Raw genomic sequence first — 20,191 nt, forward strand, 5'->3', positions numbered from 1 at the left:
TGCTATAAAATAGTCTAAGGAGGGTGGAAATTGATGACAGAATAAAGGCAGGGGGAATAGGGGAGCATGAGGTAGGATGACACACAATTTCTGTCTGTATTTTCTTTTACAGATAACCACTCATCAAATCAGTCATACCTTTTTCCTGAGGACATGCCTCTCATTGATTTATAGCTTTCATAATGTTGTGTTCTTATGTTTCACCTCACACTGTCCCCTGGATGGGTTTCCAGGCTGTCGATAATCAAAACAATGGGTGGGATAATTCCTCCTTCATTATGGCCTTCCTAGGATTCCTGGACACATCTATGGGACGTGCCCTGGTCCTCCACATCACATCCCTCTATTCAAACACCCACTTGATTAGTGTTTGGGGATGTAATTATTCTTAATCAATTGATTAATTTAACAAGACTCTGTATTTGGACACAGTATTTGGCAGGGACATTTTGTATTTTGGGCTTTGGCACTGGGACTATTTCCTTGTTTCAATGAAGATTAATTCCTCCCCCTCTGCTTTTTTTTTTTTTCTTTTCTTTTTGCAGACAGACCTGCAGCATATGGAAGTTCCCAGGCTAGGGGTCAAATCAGAGCTGTAGCTTCCGGCCTCTGCCACAGTCCACAGCAACACAGAATCTAAGATGCATTTGTGACCTATGCTACAGCTTGTGGCAATATTGGATCCTTAACCCACTGAACGAGGCCAGGGGTCAAACCCGCATCCTCATGGATACTAGTTGGATTCTTAACCTGCTGAACCACAACAGGAACTTGTGTAATCTCCCTTTTTATTACTTAGTAGTTTGTTTGTTTGTTTACTAATTGTTTGTTTGTGTTTTTTTTTCAGTCATTCCCATGGCAGATGGAAGATCCCAGGCCAAGGATCAAACCTGTGCCACAGCACTAACCAGAGCCACAGCAGTGACAACACCAGATCCTTAACCAGCTAAACCACCAGGGAACTCCTATTTAGTACTTTTTGATAGGTATCTTTACCCTGGTATTTTTTCCCCATATCCTCAGACTATACTTTCTTCCTTTATTTATTTTTTTTAAGAGACTTCATTAAAGTTTTAGAGGAAAATTAAATAGAATTTGAACATGGAGAAAAGGATCTACCTCCTCAACCTGGATCACCCTTCAGGTCTTGTAGCTGTTGCCCTGGGCCTCACTCACAGGCTGCCTTCTAGACACCACGTACCATCCACTGAAAGGTGCTCACTCTGTCACTCTGGTGTCCACAACTCCCCACCCCAAGCATTGTCCCCAACCTCTCCAGGTTCATATGTAGGATGAATAACAGTCATCCATTCCTTTCAGAGGTTAGCCTTGTTCAGACCTGTAGGTTTGTGGTTAGCATGAAAGTTCAATGAGGCACATGTAAAACAGTGTCTTGATGCATCTCTGATTTTCTTGGTTATTCATTTGCTTCTAGATTTCCATATTGCATAAAGAAAAAATGTGACATATAGAAGGAATGACTTTCTAGCAATAGAAAGACAAAGAAAGGACTTTCAGAAGGGCAGCTTTTGTTAGGGCACCATGGAAGGTGCACTCTTTTTTTGGGGGGGGGCTCACCTATGGCATATTGAGGTTCCCAGGCTAAGGGTCAAATTTGAGCTGCAGCTACCAGCCTATGCCATAGCCACAACCACAGCCATGTGGGATCTGAGCCAGGACTGCCACACTGCAGTTCACAACAATGCTGGATCCTTAACTCACTGAGCATAGCCAGGGACTGAACTCACATCTTCATAGATTGGGTTCACTACGGCTGAGCCACAAGAGGAACTCCTGGGGGGGTGCACCCTTCAATCAAGTAGCTAGTTTGTCTTTCCCTCAAAAGCCATCTGTCACCCCCTATCAGAACAGATGCTATTAAACATCAGAATCACATAAGTCTTATTCTGATTCCATTCTTATCTTTTCATAATTTGATTTCCCACATACTTTGTCTATAGGGAAAATATATGCTTGTTTAGCCCGTTGATATTATGGTTTTCCTTGGCAGTTAACCTTCTCCTCATAAAACAAAAAATTCAGATTTTATAAGTGAATCTGTTAGAAGCTTTGATGCATGGTTTAGCATCCCAAAGTTAGGTGGTCATCAGAATAAAGATGAGGTGGAATTTCGGAATTTGCAGGGCTGATGACAAACCTTGGATGGTGGTCCACACACCAAGGACACGCACTGGAAGGAGGTCAGTCTTGGAGACAAATCATGCTTCCCAGAAGAGGCTGCATCTGCAGGACAGGGGCTGTTTTCATTTGAACCCTCAAAGTGCAAACCCCCAAACCTCCTACCCAGAGGGAAGAGTGGTCTGACACATCCAAACGCTGGAAAAAATTGACTCATTTAATAAATCTACTGTTACAATTCAGCTTTACAAACAACTCCAAGAAGATTCCAAGCCCCAAATAATTTTAACCAATACATCATCCTTTGTAGAGGTCAAAGCTTTGAAAAATTACATGAGACTTCACCAAGCAGAAATAATTTCTCATCTTGGGAAGGTAAGGAAGTGCTTATATAGTTTTGCTTTTTTAGGTGGTATGTCAAATATGAGATACTCTAGTATATTTTAAATTTTAGCAAAATTTGAAATGATTTCCTAGTTTTCGTAAAAGCAATTGTTTTACCCTCACTGAAATGAGAAACTCATATATTGAGCATTTTCTATGTGCAAGGGAGTAAGATCAGTGATTAATGTACGTTATCTCATTTAGTTCTTTCTTTTTTTTTTTTTTGGCTTTTCTAGGGCTGTACCTGCAGTGAATGGAGGTTCCTAGGCTAGGGGTCTAATTGGAGCTGTAGCCAACAGCCTACGCCACAGTCACAGCAACTCCAGATCCCAACCGCATCTACTACCTACACCACAGCTCACGGCAAAACCGGATCCTTAACCTGCTGAGCGAGGCCAGGGATTGGACCTGAAACCTCATGGTTCCTGGTCAGATTTGTTAACCACTGAGCCACTACGGGACCTCATCATTTAGTTCCTAAGATTGCCTGTTTAGTTATGGTATTGTCCTATTTTACAGATGAGGAGATTGAGGCATTGAAAATTTGTTGCTTAGCCAAAGTCCTACAACTAAGGTGTTACAGAGCCAGAATTATAATCCAGGTCTGTGCCCCCACTGGAGAAGAAACAAATGGTAATTATTACTATATCAATTTTCTCTACTTTCTGGCCAGAGACCATCAGGAACACACTTGCAGTTGTAGTTTATTACTCTATGCATGGAAGGATAACACATACCATAAGAAACCATAGGGCATCTCAGTAAGAGGAGTTAGAAAGGGCCTATTAGAAAATTTGGGCTTTGGCTGGGTGATTTGGGGAGGGGTCCAAGGAAGCAGGTGTTTACTCTAGACTGGATAGAAAACTGGAGTCATTCCATGATAGGTTATCTCAATTAATCTTTTTTTTTTCTTTTTATGGCTGCACCTGCCGTATATGGAAGTTCCTAGGTAGGGTTGGAATTGGAGCTGCAGCTGCAACCTATGCAATAACTTGCAGCAACGCTGGATCCTTAACCCACTGAGCGAGGCCAGGTATCGAACCTGCATCTTTATGGAGACTATGTAGAGTTCTTAACCTGCTGAGCCACAGTGAGAACTCCTCAGTTAATCTTGTCTACAGAAAGGCACCTTGAGTCTGGATAAAGCTGTAATGGTTGGTAAAGAAGGAACAGTCATTCATTTTAGCCAACAGAGAGAGATGTTTGGAATTCTGTGGGTGGCACGGTGATCTTCCTTTTTCATCTCTGTTTAGATAAAATTATGAAGTGGCCTTGTTTTATCTAAGTGACTGGCCTGATGTTGCTGTTCCATGAGATTACTTATGTTGAAGAAGAATATATATGGCCTGGCCATGGGCACCAATCCAGCTCCAAACAATGCTGAGTCCTCACTGTGTCAGACCAGTCCCTGGATGCCAGGGCTGCTTCTTGATTTCTCTTCTAAAACCATGATAGGATGGCAGAATAGTAAGAGTAGCTGAGCTGTGAAATTATGAAATCAAGGATTTGCTATTGGCGAGAAGGGTTTTTAGGCTTTGAGTGGCTTCTATATGGGAAGTTGAGGCATAGACAATGTGATTGTGATAGGGCTGCTAATAGGACATGGTTTCTGAGGAAAGGATGAGAGAGAAGAAAAGAAGAAAAGAGAGAGAGAGAAAGAGAGAGGGAAGCTTCAGTATGCCAAAAGCACATCCCATTCCATCTGCCATAGTCTATTCATTAGAAGTGTGTTACTAAGTTCAGCACATGCATCAAAAGGAAGGAAATTAACCTTCAACTCCTGAAAGGAGGACTATCAAAGAACTTGTGAACATATTTTTTAAGTATCCAAAAGTATATTCGTTGTTTTAGTTATTATTATCCCATGGAATTTTTTGTATGACTTTTTATTGACATATATCATCAAATTTATATTATTTTAATTAAGACAGATTGCCATATTACACATTTTAACTTGATGATATTTACTTAAATTCACTTAATATGGTAGAGAGAGAGGGAGAGAGAGAGCAATAATACCTATTTAAGTAGTGCAGGGGAAGTGTTCCTGTTGCGGATCAGCGGTTTAAGAACACTAGTGTCCGTGTCCATGAGGATGCAGGTTCCATCCTTGGCCTTGCTCAGTGGGTTAAGGATCCAGCATTGCTGCAAAGCTGCAGTGTAGGTCTCAGATGCCGCTTGGATCCCGTGTTGCTGTGGCTGTGGTGCAGGCTGGTGGCTGTGGTGCAGGCTGGTGGCTGGAGCTCCAGTGTTAACTCCAGCTTGGGAATTTCCAAATGCTATGGGTGAGGCCCTACAAAAAAGAGGGCAAGGGAAATAAAACACAGTGCATGCTGCTTAACTGGATTCAAATTCAAATTAACTGTATTTCAAGGAGTATTATAGGAAATCTGAATACCAACCGGATGTTAGATGATATTAAAAAGTTATAAATTTTGTTAGGTATGATAATCGAATTGGGCGATGAAGGAGAATGCCCCCCTTTTGAAAGAGGTACTGAAGTTTTCTGGGTGAAATATCTGTAATTTAGTGTGCAATTTGTTCCCCGCCCTCAAAAATGGTGAAACTAATTTACCAAAATGAACGTTTTTCACAGCGTAGTCAATGTCACATGGACGTTCAGTATACTATTCTTTCGACTCTTTTGTGTCTGAATCTTTAGGTAGAAATAAAACCAATGCCCAAAGGAAAAACCAGTGCAGACACATCCTGCAGGCAGGGAGTGAGAATAAGGGGAACGTGGGCTTTCCACTGGGTCATCTTACTATATGGATAGAAACTCTATTACAAAATGATATTTTATGTAGGAATGTGAGTTTCTTCTATTTTATGTTTGGAGATACAAAATTATTTATATTATACTTCATGGACTAGTTTAGGGATTTTGGAGAACGCTTTTGACCTCCTCTGAGTTTTGCCTAGTTAGGATGCTATTAGACCTGAGCCCTGAAGTGACTGTCCTCAGAGCGATGTTTGGGAACATCACCCAAAGCAGGCGTGGTTTTGGTTTTGGTATGCGCCAGGCAACGGGCAACTTTGGATTTCCTCACGTTCTCAGCCCATGTGCTCCAGTCTGGTGCAGTGCATTAGAATGTGTGGAAAAGGGCAACCTCCACACTCTGGACGGTTTCAAAGTAATAGCTTGAGTTTTGCAACGTTTGTAACTTAAGTCCCCCTCGTTGGAGATATCCTGGTGAGTCCCCTTCAGGCTATGAGAGTAGATTTGCCAGGTATCAATGTTTGACAATGACAATTTGAGTTGGCCAGGCTGAGGAGGAGGTGACTGGCAGACAAAAGTGTGACAGAGGGGGAGCGTCTGGGAGGAGTCAAGGGCTGGAAGGGAGCGGAGAAGGAAAGGCGATTACAATTGAGGATGGAGCCAGAGACCACTGTTGAATTTAGGGTCAGAAAAATCTGTTGTCTAGATGAAGAATTAAATAGAGCAAAGACAATTGTTGCCTCAACTCCAGGTTTCACTCATAAAACAACGTGAGGTAGGTCTGCAGTTACCGGGTGAAGGAAACCTTGAGTCTAATTGATCCTTTTGAACATTTACCTGTAATGATGGAATTAAAACATGATCTGTGCAGTGCTCCTGCTGAAATGCTTCAAGCGTGCAGTACATGGGGTGGGAGGAGGCATCGGATCTCGTGCACCCTCCACCAAGTCCACATTCAGATCTGTCATAACCACCCTCTGAATTCCATTGTAGAGGGAACTGTTTGTCCATCTGTTTGTCACAATGGCCCATTTGCAGTCAAGTGGATTTAAGCCCTTCAAAAACTGTTGTTTGCCCTCCAAATCCCTTTCTTCATGCGGATCTCTCTACAAATTTCCGATCAAGTTCAGCTTGTCACCATTGCCACTTAGTAACGAAGGCCCTGCTTAAATTCTGCCCCAAAAGGCTGCTTGTGACAAAGCTGATTCTCATTTATTTTCCAGAATGCCATACTATTCACCAGAATCTTGCAGTGGCCTTCCCCACCCTACTGTGCACGCCTTGTATTTTTTATCAGTGTCTGTCAGAGACCCAGGGTTCAAACTATTGGAGGTCCAGATGACATCTGGCTTCCTAGCTCCCCCAGATTCCTGGCTGCAGTGCTTATCAGTGCATTATTCATCAAAACTGATGATGCAAGGTACAGCATGCTGTCTGCCGTTCAGTGTGTGGTTAGAACGGAGTTGGCAGAAACGCCTGGTGTTCTGTGAGCAGCATGTAATCAATAGTCTGGGTGCTTGTTCACTTCGTGTTGATGACTATTCCCTCTGGTACATTTCTGTATATTTTTGGGTTCACTGTACTACCAGCTGTGCAATTTTTTTTCCTCCTCCGTTCTTCCTAGCAGCCCTGATAGGCAGAGCAGAAGGAACAACCTTTCTGTATGGTGGGTGTCAAATCAAATAATCTAAGGACCAAAACCAGGGCAGCAGGCATGGGCAGAAAGAGCCAGATCTAATCAGATCCAAGTGTACTCTTGTAATACTACCAAGGGAGCTGCATTTAAATTCAGACTTTCTGCTACTTGACTCAAATTAAACAATACCCATCCTCCCCCGTGCTCCATCTCAAATAACAAACAAGTCATCAGCATCCCCTTCTCCCATTCTGTCCACAAAGTGTGCGTATGCATGTGTTCCCGTTTGTAAATCCTATTCCTTCTCAGTAGAGGGAACTTTCTTAGTTCCCCCGTTAATGACAGATGCTCAACACTGTCACTGAATCGCAGAGTCTGAGAGATAACACACCAGTCCCCTCCATCACTGATGATGTGGTTAGGAATTGGACAGAATGTGTTCAAATCAATACTGAAATCCATCCAGTTACATCTGAGATGAAGAAATTAATGTTCACTTGCAAGTTAAGAAGCAGTTATTCATCTTGTACAGCCTTAAAATGTGATTATTTATTATTATTAAGAGAAAAGGTATCTGTCTTTTTTAAGATGCAGAAAAAATTAGTCAGTCAAATGGAAAAAAAAAAAAGCTAGTGTTAAATGTTCAAATCAGTCTCAAACTGTAGTCAACTTCTCAGCAATCACCTTAGAAGATCTTTAAGATTTATTATTCTCTGTAAGTTCAGGTTCTTAAAAATCTTGTCTCAGGCAGCAGTGAAATCTGTTGAAGACTGCATGGCTAAGGTCAATGTGCACCATGGTCTTAGTCCCCTGTACAAGGTTTGATTGCTGCGTCTGTCATTTTTGTCAGGACTGATGGTCACTGCTGGCCAAAACCATGGTCACTAAGACATTAACCAATTCTCCTCTGTCTCCACACATTTTCAGCATTAAAAAAAAATGATTCTTGGAGTTCCTGTTGTGGCTCATCGTGTTACAAACCCCACTAGTATCCATGAGGATGCAGGTTTGATCCCTGACTTCACTCAGTGGGTTAAGGATCTGGTGATGTCATGATTTAGGTCACAGACGTGGCTCAGATCAGTTGTTGCTGTGGCCGTGGCGTGGGTTGGCAGCTGCAGCTCCGATTCGACCCCTAGCCTGGGAACTTCTGTATGCAGCAACTGCTGCCCTAAAAATAAAATTAAATAAATAAATAAATAAATAAATTCTTTATTTTAGGATGAGTGAGTCTGGTTAAACTAATTCCTAGTTATCTGTGGTACTATTTAGATGCGAACATGACCTCAGATTTTGGGACTTGCTTTGGACGCAATCCTGCAGCCACTCTGCACACATTTGATAGCGACTTCTTGACAACATGAATCTCTCTGGCTCTGGGATTCTGCCCCGAAACAGAGAACATAACAGGCAAGTGCACAGACAGTACAGCATCCTGTGGTGTAGCTGTGGGCAGGCCTGGAATAAAAGAAGCAATCATTAACTGTAGTTACTGAGGTCACAAAACTCAGTTTTAGATAGTGTGTGGTTCACTCACAGGGCTCTCTCAATTCAGATGGCCCGAGTTCACATCCTGCCATTTCCTAAGGCTGAGCTTACCAGTCAAGTTAAGTAATCTCTCTGTTCTTCAGTTCCATTCCATTTTAAACGTGAATAAGGCCGCTCCCAGGTGATAGGATTATTGCAAGGAATAACTTGAGATCTAACACATAAAGGATTAGCAATCACTGGGCACCTAGCAAGTGATGGATGAAAGTTAGTCATTATTACCAATGGCCAGCAAGCTAAGAATTTGAAGTGTGGTTTTCCAAGTGCAAAAGCACTGTTGAGCATCTAACATGTGGAAGGAACTGTGCGGTGTGTTGGGGGGTAAAGACAGGATGAAAATATGGTTCTGACCTTTAGTTGCTTAGAATTGATGGGCTGGAGTTAGATACCTACATACCCAACCACAATATAGGTACTGTAGTGCCACAGACCATGGCCACAGCCCTGAGGGTGGTAGAGGAAAGCCAAGTGATCATTTGAGCTGGTCCTGGAAGGGACTGGGAATGTGAAGGGGTATTCTGATGGAACATCATAAACAGGGAGGTGGGAAGGTATGGGGATTGCAGTGAATGATTGGATGCATGTCAAGCATCTATCTCCTTGAATTGGGAGCCTGCATGACAGGAAGAAAAAAGCATGAGCTCTGGAGTTGGCTCAACCTGTATTTGAATGTTGGTTCTGCCTTTGTTCCTTGACTGTGTGATATGGAACCTCACCACGTGTGAGCTATTTAAACCTTGTTATCTGTACAGCCGTGATGATGATAATCACATATGCCCCCATGGTACTGTTGTGGGGATTTATGGGAATAACACATATAAAGCAGTTGTTGCATGATAGCCAACAGTAAAGATTTACTTTGAGGGGCAGAGAATGGGTGTTTTGTTCACCACTTTTTGGTATGGCTCAGCTGGCAGCTGGAACTCCCCAGTGCTTTGACTCGAGCCCCAAATCCACTTTCCTCTATGGTTTCTGTGCATTGTTCACTACGTCACTCCTGGATCAGAGCCTTTTGAGTTTCCTCTCTCTCATATGCTCCTGCTTCTCTTCCAGAAGCTTCCTTTGTCCTTCTGAGAACAGCTGGATGGATTGGTTCAGGCAGAAGAAAGAGCAAATGTAAACACCCTGAGATAAGAGTGTGTTTGACTTATTTAAAGAAGAGCAAGGAGATCCTAGGTCTAGAGTGGAGTGGATAAAAGAGACAATGACCAGAGACCCAGTCAGAGCAGGCATCAGATAATGGAAAGCCCCATAGACCATGGCAAGAACCTCCAGTTTTATCCAAAATGTGAAGTAAAATCTTTAAAGAGCTTTGGTAAAGGAAATGGGATGATATATCTTATGCTTTAAAAAGATAGCTCTGGTAGCAAAAAGAGATTAAAGAGGCAAAAGAAGCAGGGAGATTACTTAGGTCCAGATGAGAGTTGATGGTGGTCTGGGCTATAATGGTGGACATGGTTAGAAATGCTCTAGGGAGAGGTAAGATGATTCGTTCAAGGATGGGATATAAAGATGAAAAAGAAGAGTCACGGTTGAGTCGAGTTTTTGACCAGAGCAACTAGAAAATAGAGGTACTGTTCATCACCTGGGAAAAGACTGAATGAGGAGCACTTTAGGGAAGGAAAATCAAGAGTTCTGCTTTGGAGGAGTTCCCGTCGTGGCACAGTGGTTAACAAATCCGACTAGGAACCATGAGGTTGTGGGTTCAGTCCCTACACTTGCTCAATGGGTTAACGATCCGGCATTGCCGTGAGCTGTGGTGTAGGTTGCAGACGCGGCTCGGATCCCTTGTTGCTGTGGCTCTGGTGTAGGCCGGTGGCTACAGCTCCGATTAGACCCCTAGCCTGGGAACCTCCATATGCCGAGGGAGCGGCCCAAGAAATAGAAAAAAAGACAAAAAAAAAAATAATAAAATAAAATAATAATTCTAAAAAAAAAAAGAGTTCTGCTTTGGACATGATAGATCTGAGATGTCTTTTCCTATTAGTCATCTATCAAATGGAAATGTCACGTATATATAGGAACACATGATTTTGGAATTCATGGACGACATTAGGGCTCAAGATTAAATTTGGAAATGTACTATCCTCTACTATTAGATAAAAACATTACAGTTATAGCTCAAAATTATGGAAATAACATAGATTTTAATTGTGACCAAAGGAAAATATTTTGTTCTAAGTCAGTCTGCCTTAAACACCATCAAGTACTCTAGGGTACCAAGGAGGCAGGGCCCATCCTTGTTATCAGTCTGTGTGGGGTTGTTCAGGGAGGTCACTGAGGACCCTCAGTAATGAAAATCACACACACAGACCCAACCCAGGAAGAGAGAAGCAGAAAGCAAAGCTGCTCCAGAACGCAACCAGAGTAAACAAGCAAAACTCATCTTCCTTGATTTTGTGTTTTGTATCACTGAGCAATTTGATTAAAACAAATCAGCAGGACAAAAAATGAAGTTGCTTTTCTGTGGGGAGACAAAATCAATGAGAAGAATCAAGGTTGAGTAAATGTCCTATGGATACTCAGGGGAGAGAATATGTTTTCCAGAATAAGAAGGGAACTCAACAGTATTTGTTTTTTTCTAAAACACAAAGTTACTTTCATTTAGTCCTTTCAGTGGGGTTGGGGGTGTGGGGCACATTTATGGATAGATAGTCCATGACCTGAGAAGGTTTCAAAAGTGTTCACGATCCTTTTTTTGACTTAGGTAGATGTGGATGTTTTTCACATTTTATGAAAGTCATTGGGTAAGTCATTGGAAAAGATTATGCATTCCAACTACAGTTGGCAACACTGATGCAATGACCTGATGGGCTGTCATAAATTTCAGCCAGTGCAACCCCACTGAAAGGGAATCCATGCCTGTAAGTGGAAAGACATCGTGATGCAACACTCAGTGATCCCTTCAAGGGAAGAACTGCTGCAAGAAAAGTGTGTAGCCCACAGCCTCTGAGCATAAGTGACCTTGGGATCTGCCTCAGCTTTTGGGCCAATGCCAAGCACTTGCATGGCTGCCCACAGCAGACCACTGAGCAAAGCAGTGGTACAAGGGCTCATAGTCTCTAGACATTGCAGATGCTCTCTGGGAGCTCATGATCCTACAGTCCCTCATTGGCTGACCAAGGTAACATTAGAGCTACCCCGAAGGCTGAGGCTTTTCCTACCCAAAGCTCCTTCCTTCCCTTGTACATTCACAAGTATCAGACCTATATCAGAGCCTGAAATTTTCCTCCAACTGCTCTTGTTCCTTTTCCCCTTTCTTTCACAGACATTGTCCCCTATTAATATCTTGCATTTGTAGTCCTGTCTGGGCATCTGCTTCTGGAAAAACTCAACCAACAGACTGCATCACTCTTTACTTCATTATAACAAGAGCTTGAAGAGAACACATGGGAAAACAATAAATAAGCCTAGTTTTATTATTTTTTCTTTCTCATATTTTCCCCATTTATACTAATTTCTGCTTTTTATAAAGGTATGTCATATTCTGGGACATACCTTGCCTCCAAACCCTGATTTTCAGGTTTCTGCTCTGGTTGGGTCATATGGAATTTCCCAGGCTAGAGGTCAAATTGGAGCAGCAGCTGCCGGCCTAAGTCACAGCCACAGCAATGAGGGATCTGAGCTGCATCTATGACCTACACCACAGCTCATGGCAACACAGGATCCTTAACCCACTGAGCAAGGCCAGGGATTGAACCCAAATCTTCATGGATACTAATTGGGTTCATTACCTCTGAGCCACGATGGGAACTCCCTAGAATTTAGCACTGCGCAAGGCCAGGGATTGAACCCAAATCTTCATGGATACTAATTGGGTTCGTTACCTCTGAGCCACGATGGGAACTCCCTAGAATTTAGCATTTTTTGAAAGAACATTTTTGAAGAAGTGATGTTAACAAATATGTACATTTTTAAAAAGATACATTTTCCTCTGACAACTAAGAAATTGTAAACTCTTATCAACTGTTTTCCAATTTTCCTTGTAGTTCACTGACATGAAATTGTTCTTTCAAATATAAATTCATATTCTCCAATGTATATGTGTATATATATATATATATATATATATATATATATATGTATGACTGGGTCACTTCACTTTACAGCAGAAATTGGCACATTATAAATCAACTATACTTTGATAAAAATAGTAATAAAAATAAATACATAGATATGCCTAAAATATATATATATATATACATACATACATGTTTATTTTCTAATTGTATCAGATTTAGGGAGGAACGGCCCTGGAGGCGAATATGAAAAAAACTGGGACAAAGTAGAGATGCTTTGATTCAAACTGAAAACTTCCTCAAATGAGCTTCCTAATATGTTTTTAGCAAGATGCTCATTTTCAATCCATCCTTACCATCCCTAACCCCTTAGTGCCATGTGTGGTTTCTTTATGAGAAAGCTTGTGAGATCCACTGTCTTTCTTATTTTACTGCCAAACCAAACCCTGACATGGGCTTTAGATCACAGATCCACAAAATCAACGTAGCCAGTCTGTGTGTGAGGAACTGCACTGTAGAGAGAGAGCCTGGTTTCTATTTTCTTTTTTTCCGTTATAGCTGGTTTACAGTGTTTTGTCAATTTTCAACTATATAGCATGGTGACCCAGTTACACACACAAGTATGCAATCTTTTTTCTCACATTATCATGCTTCAACCTAAGTGAGTAGACCATGCACAAAAATAAACTCAAAATGGCTTAAAGACTTAAGTATAAGACAAGACACCATAAAACTCCTGGAAGAGAACATAGGCAAAACATTCTCTGACATCAACCTTGCAAATGTTTTCTCAAGTCAGTCTCCCAAAGCATCAGAAATAAAAGCAAAAATAAACCAATGGGACCTAATCAAACTGAGACTCTGGTTTCTTACCCAGGCTCAGCCATGACTCCATGTGTGACCTTGGCCAGTTCACCCAAGCTTTTAGGGTCTCCCTTCCCTGTGTATGGAAGGAGGGGGTTGCACCAGGCCCTCACTAGCATCATTTTCAGCTCCCAATGTCTATAATTTAAAGAAATAAAAAAGGAGTAAAACACACTTAAAGTCGTCTTCCTGCGTAACTTCTCCGCTGTAAAACAAAACACTAAAACATGTCCAGGTTTTCAAAGATATGTTTGCTTTTTTCAACCCCCTTCCTTCAGCTTTGTGGGATGATCTCAATGAATTTCAGAGGAATCGAGGAGACCAATTTCCAAATCATCCGGAGTAATTAATTCCAGTGGCTGGAGTTAATTATGATGAGGCAATTCATAAAGTATACAGTAGAAAAAAAGCAGCAATTGATGAGACTTCATCCGCAGTGGGATTTTTTTCAAAGGCATTCTTCTGGCAAAGTTAGACATATGTGTGCTTCCATGGCGGGAAAACAGTTTATGAGGTTATCATTAGGTAAGGGTACGAATGATGTGCAAATGTCTGTCTGTATATTTTTGCAATATGAAATAGGCCTAATTGCTGTATTACATGGGAGAATTAATGACCATAGCAGAGACCTCAACTCCATCGTGTTTTTTATGTAGAAACTATAGTATATTTACAAAAACTATCCATTAGTAAAAGTGGCATGATATTAAATAATATTAATATGAAAAGTTAACAGGGATATATTGAGTATAAAAATGACAATTTGGGAAGCACTCTCAAATCTTACTATAAAAATCAAGAATTTGCAATAATGTAGTAACAGACTGTATTTCTGTTTTATGATTCTGATAATAAAGCACTTAGGTTCCACTTTCATAGTTTATGCTGTTATCAGAACCCCCTATAATTAGATGGCCTTATTTTAGATAATTACTTGTATTTTCTTATTGCATAGCAAAAATCCTACTGGTAAGAAAAAACCCTCAATATCTTAAATCTAAGAGCTATGGTACTAAAATAAGCTGCGAGAAGCTGAAATCAAGTTCATTCATGATAAAGGAGCCAGGATTCTTGTAAGCTGATTAATAATACCACTTCCTTGGAGTTCCTGTTGTGGCCCAGTGGAAATGAATCTGACTAGTAACCGTGAGGTTGCAGGTTCTATCCCTGGCGTTGCTCAGTGGGTTAAGGATCCAGTGTTGCCGTGAGCTGTGGTGTAGGTTGCAGACACAGCTTGGATCCTGCACTGATGTTGCTGTGGCTGTGGCGTAGGCCGGCAGCTGTAGCTGTTTTGACCCCTAGCCTGGGAACCTCCACATGTCGAAAATGCAGCCCTAAAAAGCAAAAGCAATAATAATAATAATACCACTTCCTTGCATTTTCAAATTTTAAAAAAGTTTACAAATTGATTTTGCTTTCATAATCATATAGCTTTTTTTTTTTTTTTTCTCCTTTTTCCTTTTTCGGCTACACTGATGGAACATATGGAAGTTTCCGGGCCAGGGGTTGAATGGGAGCTGTAGCTGAGGCCCAAGCAACAGCCAAGGCAACACTGGATCTGAGCTGCATCTGCAACACTAGATCCTTAACTCAGAGCGAGGCCAGGGATTGAACCTGCATCCTCATAAAGATAATGTCCTATCCTTAACCTGCTGAGCCACAATGAGAACTCCTTATAACTACTCTTACTTTGTTCTCTTAATGCCCTGTGAGATGGATGCTATTGTCATTTTGTAGATGGAGAAGATTGTGGTAGTATTAAATGATAGAGCAGAGACTCAAACATTTATCATACTACTGGACAATGCCACTCTACTTAAAACCTTGGAAATTACAAGAAAAACCATCTAGCTGAGAAGCATCACGTGTATGGTGTGCTTTGCAATACTGTCCTTGCTGTACAGTGGGAAAATAAAAAAAATTATAAAAAAATAAAAAAATAAATAAATAAATTGAAAAAAAAGCTGATTATTAAAGTCTACTGCTGACTTTTTCTCAGAAATGCCAATATTTCACTTTATACCTTAAGGCTGGGCAGCCTGAGTTTTAAAACAAGTTTTGACTCCTTAGCCAAACAGCTCGCCCTCTCTGAAAGGAGGGGGCTGAAGACTTCTAGATCTAAAGCACTTGAATCAAATTTTAGTTTGTTAAGCTAAAATAAACGTATTCCTGATTGATTGACCATGTCATTGTCACTTATGTTACCATATCGTAATGGTTCTAGGATGTGATCAATGGCTCAGAAAGTTTGCTTCTCTAAGGACAAGCTAAAATAAACTTGCATCACATATTATGTACTTGGAAAATTATTATATCTGATAAGTTTTTTCTCTTATTCTTATATAAATAAGGCAAAACTTAACCTACTTTGTTGGGGTAAGGAAAAAACGAAAGGAAAAATTCACATGTGGAGCTTAGCTTAATGGCATCTTAATAATTTTTTAAATTATTTACTGATATAAGAGCCCGAATATAGAAATGTTCTAATTATTGCGAGCAGGAAAATAATCTCACCAGTCTTTTGGCATTACTATAAGCATGTTGGCTCACATATGCTAAGCTAAATTTATAGAATTGTCTAAAAATGGTACAAAGTATATTTGTCACTGAGAGTGTGAGTGGAGCATAAAAATCAAAATCATTGTTAAAATGCTGGTCATGACTGATGAAAACATGAATTTGAAATGAATTTCCAACTTTATTATAAATAGAAGCATTTGACTTTTGCTTTGGGTTTTTTTTTTTTTTTTGCTTTTCTCTCTCTCTTTTTTTTTTTTTTTTTTTTTGCTTTTTAAGGCCACACCTGTGGCATATGGAAGTTTCCAAGCTAGGGGTTGAATGGGAGCTGCAGCTGCCAGCCTACAGCACAGCCATAGCCATATGGGATCTGAGCTGTGCCTGTGACCTATACCACAGCTAATGGCAATGCTGGATCTTAACCCACTGAATGAGGCCAAGGATTGAATTTGCACCTTCATGGATACTAGCTGGGTTTGTTACCACTGAGGCACAATGGGAACTCTTGCTTTGGATTTTTGTGGCATTTCAGATAAGATGTCAATGAAAACACTGCTATTGTAATGATGTATTTCAGATCAAGTTACACATACAGTTGATCCTTAAACAACCCAGGGGTTAGGGCCGATGACCCTCCACACACAGGGAAACCCATGGATAACTTATGGTTGAACCTCGCATCCACTATTTATCATCCATGGATTTAATCAACCACAAGTCCATGTAGTATTGCAGTACTTACTATCACAAAAAAATCCATGCATAAGTGGACCCGCTCAGTTCAAAACATGTTGTCCAAGGGTCAACTGTATTTCTTGTCTTAGGTATTTGCAACAAGTCCTCTCCAACTTCCTCCCCTGGCTTAAAAAAGAAAAAAAAAAAAAAGAAGAAGGAAAAAAGCAAGCAAACAAAAAACCCCCATGTCTCAAAGGTAGCTGTTGTTCATTATGGATCAGGCATTCATGAATTATTTACTTTAATCTTCTAAACAACTGTGTAAGTGCAGTGTTTGTGAACTGAAGTTTGGCACTGGCCATCAGCCTCTACATGGAGTAAAACATGAGCCACTGCAGTTACAAACCCAATGCATCCCCTGTAGTGGAGCTCAGGGTGGAGACCAGGAGTGAGGCACTCTGGGCTCTGGGAAAACTGGAAAAGAGCAGGCCTTCAGATAGTCAGATATTTTTAGGAGAAGATTTTATGTGCCAAATTCTTGCATCTCCTCATGTCTAGAAAAACACTAAAATCCTTCATGGTGATGTCTGCTCCTTGTGACTGGTAGTAACTTCCAGGAGATCAGCCACAAACTTTTGTAGAATGTGTGTGTGCTGCGTGTACCTCTCCATCACCTTTATCAAATCCTGCTATTTCCCCTTTTCCTCCTTGGGTGGTATTTCAGCCCAGTCTGTAGTTAAGGGTAAAGAATATCAAGGCCATCTGTGAATGCAGTCACTTCCAAGAGTGAGAGCCATGAGTCCTGCTGGCTGTGAAAACTCAGGATACTGGCCCTGACAGCAGAGGTGCATATCAAAGGAAGGATTTCAATGAGCCCAGGCCTCTTTTGTTCCTGCTCCCTGCCCTTTGTTGTCAAAATTCCTGTATATCCTAGCTCCTCCTTCACTGCCTCAGAGTGGTTTCTCAGGGCTACCTGAGATGCTGTCTCCCAGTTTAAGTCCTAATTTTGCCCCAATAAAACCTTTCAACTTTGCAGTTGTGTATTTTTTTAGTCGACATGTTGTTATCTCAATTTTGCTTATAAAGAAAATGAGTTCGTAGTAAATCTAGGTACACCTGCTTCTCAAGACAAGTTTGTTTCATTAAGCACAAAAACCTTTATCCAGATTGTAGCCAGTTGCTGGAGCATTCTATATGCCTCGTGCTAGGACTATGACTACTAGTGTGGTGGAAATTTCTATGTGGAGGTTTTTTTGGAATAGAGGAAAATTCTAGGAGTGTTCATGAGCAGTCCTCAGAAATAATTTTCCCCCAAGAGGACAATTCCTTGATGATTGGGGATAGTCATCCATTTTCTACACTGATGTGCTTTTCTGTTGGTTATGTATCTGTATCTTTGTATTTCTGTCCATTGGCAGACTTTTCTGGGCTTCTCTTCGCCCCCAGAACATAATCAATTTTTCATGGGAAGAGGCATGACCTAGGACACTTGCCTATTTTATATATAGAACTATAAAGATAACGATACCCTCCAGCAAATGAGGAAACCTGTGAGCTGTAAATGCCTGTGTCTCCAACTAATTCACAGAATTCCCTCCAAGGGAGGGACTTATTTTGCATTTGAACTCCAAAACACCTTTCAAGATTGTTAAACTTAACACCAGCCTGAAAATCCCAGTCATGCTGGAGATCAATTAACAGCTTCTAGTGCTCTACTAGCTCCCCTTTAAGAGGTTTGCATTTTAAAGTAATTTGGCCATTACCACATTTGCACCAAATAAAAACACATTATTATTTTATATGAGAGTAAGTTCACTTATAGTACTCAAATGCACTAGAAGTTTGTTCCTTGACTTTCTTATCTGAGCTAATAGTAATCACGTTTTCCCTCTTCATCGGTTTCAAATCTCAGCTTGTCTTCCTCTGCACACTTGTTTTCTCTGAATTCCTTCTTTCTATGTCACAATTGCTTTCCTCATTCCCACACTGGGGTTTAAATGCTCTGATACTTCCCTCTTACAAAGTTCAAGCCAACACTCTCCTATTGTATCGAAATTCATTCCTTGACTATTTGATTACCTAATTATTTGCTAGTAACTTTAATATTTTAAAAAACAATCTCTTATGACAACTATTGATGTACATTGTAGATTTATGCAATTAGATCAGGGGTAAAGAGAAAATAAGAAACACTGTAGAATCATCAACCAGAAATAACCTCTGTTGTGGTGTACAGTTTTTCTTTATTTCCATGGATAGTCTTATTTACAAATATTACAATAATGAATCATGCTATATAAACTATTCTGTAACCTTTTCTCACAATATAACATGAATATGTTTCTATCTTCCTAGATGTTATTTTTCAATCTCATTCATAATGGTTTTATAATTTCCCATTAGATAGGTATGCACAGTTCATTCAACCAATTCCCTAATGTTGATGTTGAGATTATTTCCATGTTTTTGGTTATTTTAAACAAGTGTGTTGATAAGCCACCTTGGTAAATAAATCTTTGCTACATCTATAATCATTTTCTTAAGGTGAATTCTTAGAGGAAGAATTATTGGGTCATAGTTTGTATACAGTTTTAGGATTACAAAATGGATGTATTTTTTCAAAGTTTCATCCAGCATAGCAGTACCAGTTTAATCACTAAGATTATTGATGACTCTTGTGTTACTATTTCTTCGTTATCCCCAAGTATTATCAATTTTAAGCAAATTTTCCAGGTAAAAACTTACTGATTCAATCAGGTTTTATTAGACTAGCTGAAAGAACTGAACTTAAAGCTTTTTCTTGGTCTATCTTTAGTTGTGTGTATGTGTATGTGTGTGTGTCTGTGTCTGTGTGTTATTGCCAGTTCATGTTCTTTGCTCATTTGTTTACTAGAATATATGCTCTTTAAAAAATTAATTTGTAAGAGTCCTTCATATATTAAAAATAGCAGAAGTCGGAATTCCCATCGTGGCGCAGAGGAAAGGAATCCTACTAGGAACCGTGAGGTTGCGGGTTCAATTCCTGACCTCACTCAGTGGGTTAAGGATCCCGAGTTGCCATGAGCTGTAGTGTAGGTCACAGATGCAGCTTGGATCCTCCTTTGCTGTGGCTGTGGTATAGGCCTGCAGCTACAGCTCCTATTGAACTCCTAGCCTGGAAACCTCCATATGCTGCACGTGCAGCCCTAAAAAAGCCAAAAAAAAAAAAGAAGAAAAAAAATAGTAAAACTTTATTGTCACATATGTTACAAATATTTTTCCAGGGGTTTTTTTTTTAAGTCTCTCAGTTATTTTGTTTCACACAGTTCAAAAAATATGTGGAATTTATCTTTTCCTTTAAAGCATTTGTTGCTTTGATGTCACAGTTATCAACCACTTCAATTCTAATATATACATTTTTAGGTAGCATAGTTTCAAGTATTTTCATGATTTTACCTTAAAATTTAGACTTGCATTATTTAAAAGAGTGAAGGATCTAAAAGAGATTAGAAAGATGCAGAGGGAAAGGAGGAGAAACCTCTCTTAATATCCTCCTATCTCCACAAGAGGCTCTGAGGCAGGTGGATAGGGTTTGATGGTAGTGGGACATGGCCTTAGGGGAGGTCAGGGTTAGACTCACCTAGTGGGGTCATGTGGAAAGACATGTATGCTATCAGCATGTGGAGAGGAAGTGCCAAGAATGGGAAGTGA

General features: G+C 40.4%; 1 long non-coding RNA gene across 2 annotated transcripts in view; it reads right to left on the bottom strand.

The window, feature by feature from the left end:
* Nucleotides 1-20,191, bottom strand: part of LOC110261191 — a 55,796-nt gene that overhangs the window by 8,838 nt on the left and 26,767 nt on the right. The window contains exon 2 of one of the 2 annotated variants that reach the window (XR_002345079.1): nucleotides 2,159-2,244. The exons of the other annotated variant lie outside the window; for it this stretch is intronic. This is a non-coding gene — a long non-coding RNA (uncharacterized LOC110261191). The remainder of the gene's footprint in view (nucleotides 1-2,158; nucleotides 2,245-20,191) is intronic. 2 annotated transcript variants of the gene reach the window in all.

Source organism: Sus scrofa, chromosome 6 (assembly GCF_000003025.6).
Source record: "Sus scrofa isolate TJ Tabasco breed Duroc chromosome 6, Sscrofa11.1, whole genome shotgun sequence".
Taxonomy (NCBI): Eukaryota; Metazoa; Chordata; class Mammalia; order Artiodactyla; family Suidae; genus Sus; species Sus scrofa.